This window comes from Eriocheir sinensis, chromosome 19 (assembly GCF_024679095.1).
Source record: "Eriocheir sinensis breed Jianghai 21 chromosome 19, ASM2467909v1, whole genome shotgun sequence".
NCBI classification, from domain to species: domain Eukaryota; kingdom Metazoa; phylum Arthropoda; class Malacostraca; order Decapoda; family Varunidae; genus Eriocheir; species Eriocheir sinensis.
Genome location: NC_066527.1, coordinates 2,840,256 through 2,844,813, shown reverse-complemented (window position 1 = coordinate 2,844,813; position 4,558 = coordinate 2,840,256).

The following is a 4,558-nucleotide window of genomic DNA, read 5'->3' as shown; positions in this document are numbered from 1 at the left end:
TTTAATATAAGCTCCATGATGTCCTGGAGTGCAAACGGACATCGGATTTACATTGGACCAATTTTGGAGGTATTTTTAAAAGTGTTGTGCCAATCTCTGATATACAGAAAACCAGGATGGGCCAATAGAATTCCAATAGTTCAATGTTAGCATGGCCGGTTGATCTTGTCTGTGACCTTGGGAAACAGTCGTAATGGGAGCTCGAGACGTTTAAGAATATGGACTGTTTCGTAATGCTGGTGATAGTCATACCCAACCTCTGCATTTTGAACGGAAAAAAAAAAATCACCCACGAAAATCCCGTTGCTCTTCTCTGTGGCCTTGGGAAGTAGTCGTAATGGGGGCTCGATACGTTATATAATATGGTGTTCATGTACTGTTTCGTGATGCTGGTGATAGTTTTACCCGACTTCTGCATCCTGAACGGGAAAAATCACCCACGAAAGCCCGGTTGCTCTTCTCTGTGGCTTCTCTGTGGCTAGATTCTTTAAGACTATGGACTTTGGGCTGTATTTTAAGACACCATCGCTTCTCACATCAACTATTTCTAAATGTCAAAGAGGGGATCAATCGGGTTTTCATGAGTGTTTTTTAAGGTTCATGACACAGAAGAAGGGTCAAACTACCACCAGGGTCATAAAACTACCCCTGAAAAGGCCTACAGCTCCTACGAAAGCCATGTCAAATATGTGAACTTGGGCGACGAAATGTTTTAAAATACGACCCTTTATCTCCACTCCTCTCGACACTGACTCACCCACTCACGAGCTCGGAAAGCCAGCCATGACCTTCCATAAGATATCTCTCCATACCCTATGATTTTTCTCTCTCTCTCTCTCTCTCTCTCTCTCTCTCTCTCTCTCTCTCTCTCTCTCTCTCTCTCTCTCTCTCTCTCTCTCTCTCTCTCTCTCTCTCTCTCTCTCTCTCTCTCTCTCTCTCTCTCTCTCTCTCTCTCTCTCTCTCTCTCTCTCTCTCATTGTCCCCTCCCCCCCCACCCTTTGGGTTATTCCAGACATATCTTATCTTATTTTTTTTGTGTGTACGTATGAACTTATATATAATCATAAGTGTTGATAGTGGTCTTCAAGCTCTTACCAATGAGAGAGAGAGCCAGGGAGACAGACGGACAGACAGACAGACAAACAAGACTTATTGCGTTGGTTATCTTTATCTTAACAACATAAAAAGTAGAAGAACGTAAGGAGGTAGCCAGAGGACAGTTGTTCTTACACACATCACCTCCTGTAAACCCAACAACACGTCACCTGCCCTCCCCATCCAATAGTTTATCGTATTGTATCGTCTCGTATTTTACCGTTAATCTACACTGCTATTTTATTTTCATTTTTATTTACAGCTAAGCCACGTCCCAAACCAGTCCAGTGCTTTTCTTTCTATTCCGTGAGTCTACTTCTCTTAGCAACTGTTGGCAAGGCACCCTACTTGTTTTCGGAAAGGGAGGCAGCTTAAGGACACCTCTCCTCCCGAAATTAACCTCTCTTTCGGTCACTCCTCTGAACCCTTTTTTTATATAGGAGCAGTGATCAGCGGGCTTTTTTTTCATTATTGTTTTCTTTTTTTCTCTTGATCTGTTTCCTTTGCTGTAAGAAAATAAAGAACAAAAGAGCAACAAAAGGCCCACTAAACGCTGCTCCGGCAAAAGAAAAAAAAAGAACGAGAGGTCAAAAGAGAGGTCATTCCCGGGTCATTACTTAAATCAATATGTCTCTAAAGGGATTTCGTACACTCCTGTCAGTTATGGACTCCCAACGTTTTGCCAATCACTAACTGGACGCTAATTAGACGTGGGAGACTTTACGGCCAGCTTTACCGTCCAATCACCAACGCGTTTGTAAGCTCCTCAACCAAACACAAAATACGACGAGACTCTTTGTAGCTCAAGTGTTTGGCGTTGATATACAAAGGAGGCGGAAATTCTAGGAAACCACACAGGGAATCTCTTTATTAGCATCTGGTATTGAGTACTGAGTAGACATATCGGATCATTGTGGAGAATATAGTTTGGTTCGGGCGCTAACAACGACTCGGTGTTGGAGTGTCGAACTGGCCACTCGGTTCATAGTCTCCGACACATCCGCCTCTCACATCACCGATTACCAAGGGCCAAAAAGGTGATCGGTCGGGTTTTAATAAGTGTTCTTTTAGGTTCGTGACACGGAGGAAGAGTCAGACTACCACCTTTTGGCCTTTGAAAATAGTTCCGCTTTTGTTTACAGTAAAGGAAGCAGCTTAACCTTTCACAAAAATGTTCTTGGCACGTTGTTGGGAAAAAAGAACTGCGCAATGAAAGTGGAGTGAAAAGAAAAGTGTACTAGTGGAAACTAACAAAAGGACATAAAAAATTAAGCAAAGTCAGGGGAAGAAAAGAGCAGAAAAATTAAGGGCGAAAATGAATAAACAAATGAAAAATGGCCCGCTAATCACTCCTCCTGTTAAAAAGTAGAAATGGGTGGCCAAAAGAGAGGTCGATTTTGGGTGGAGAGGTGTTTTGATATCTCCCTCTTGATTTTGTTTTATTCTTTAGCTCATGCGTAACTTATTCTAATCATCTCGCTTCTTGGATATAAAGAACATAGAACTACCTCAAGGTGTTTTCTAAGCCCCTCATTGATAGCTCTTCTACAGTCAGGTACTAACACGTGGTTCCTGCCTCGGTTTACCACCCAATGCAATCAAAACGTAAAGAAAGTGAAAATGAGTGGCCAAAAGAGAGGTCATTTTCGGAGGGTGAGGTGTCTTGATATCTCCCTAGTATTCCTGTATCACTGTGCACATAGCTGACTCCCAACTTCTATCCCATTGGTCTAATTATCAATATTAGTTAAATCCAAGATGTTAGCACCCCTATAGGGCTCTGTAACTACATATTTATTGGGTGAAATTACCTTCGCCTTTTAAGGAAGTGCTCAGATTCTGGGTCACCCACTAACATAGACAACAGCATCTATGCAACCCTTATACCCCCAAACCGGTGATGTGTCCATGCTGACGGCAATGTTGAGAACCCTTCCTCCCCTCCGACCTAGTTCTGATAAGGGAGACGAGGACGACAACCACTCCACTCGCCTCCCACCCGATATCTCGGTGCCGTCACGAGAGTTCCCACTTGAAGCCTGACTTATCTAGCATGGCCCTGTAACTGTGCCAATCGTTTTTTTCTTTATTGACTACAGAAGATGGCGTCATTATAAACATCCTTGTGGTAGTTTGGCCCTTCTTCTGTACCATGAACCTAAAAAATCACTCATTAAACCCGACTAATCTCCCTTTTGGCCTTTGAAAATAGCTGATGTTAGAGGCGAAAGTGTCTGATAATACCAACCTAACAATCTTTAAATACAAACGATAGGTCGGTATTCTGACATTTCTGGCTCTCCCATCAACTACTTCGAAAGGCTTAGGAGATTAATTGGGTTGCAATGAGTGTCAGGATCATAAAGCTACCCCTGGAAACGCCCCAACCCCCCACGAAAGCCTTATCTAATGTGTGTGCTTGGAGGCTGATATGCTCAACGACATGACCCTCAGACACCTCACCTAACGTATCTTTAAGAGGGCTTGTTAGTACATTTGAGTATTTCGTATCTGGACTTTCCCTGACATATCTTATCTGACCTGCGACGAGGCAAAGGTTATTAATTTTCTACGTAATACACTGTTTATTTTGTCGATAACAACATGCATCTGATAATTCTTGGACAACGCATGCAGCGCGGCACGTTATTTACCTTGAGTTTGTAGGAGTGTCGTAGGTGGATGCAGACCGTCTTTGTTGTCATCTGTACCTATGCCTGCGTCATCACACTCGCCCCAGAATCGAGATCAGTTTTGTAGGAAATATTATCCCTAAGATGTACCCTTGCGGGGCCTCTCGGGTGACGGAATCCCACTCTGATTTTTTTATCAGTTACGTGAAAACAACACCCTACGACAGAGCTAAAAGGCGTATATACTGTCGGGCTCCCACTACGACTATTTCCCAGCGCACAAAGAAGAGTAACCGGGTTTTAATGGGTGTTGTCCGCGTTCATGGTGCAGAAGTCGGGTTAAACTATGACGAGGATCACAAACACTCAATGAAAATCCCAGCAACTTTTACGAGTCTCTTCAGATAGGCGAACTGAGATGCCGATACGTGTTACCTGTTTGTATATTGTCTGTTTTGGGTAACATGTGTGTTCTTTGTTAATATTAGTTAGGCTTGCACTGTTACCTTGCTGTTCCAGCTGGAGTCACAGGTCACTGCAGTCATTTCAAACAGGTTGCTTGGAATTAGTGAGGTAGGTTATGAAATATACTGAAACGTGCGACACTATCTATTTGCGCATTACAAAAGCAGCTGCTGAGGCTCAGGTTCTTGGACTGTTTGAAGCAGACGGGAACATGGGACGTGTTTCATGTGCCTGGACCCAGGATTCATACGCTGTCGTGGATATGAAGCACGCGAGCACAGGGACCGTCCAGTGTGTTGGCCATGAACGCGATTTTGAGGCCGAGGTTATCGCTGAACGAAGGGTAGATAGAACAGTCTTTCGAA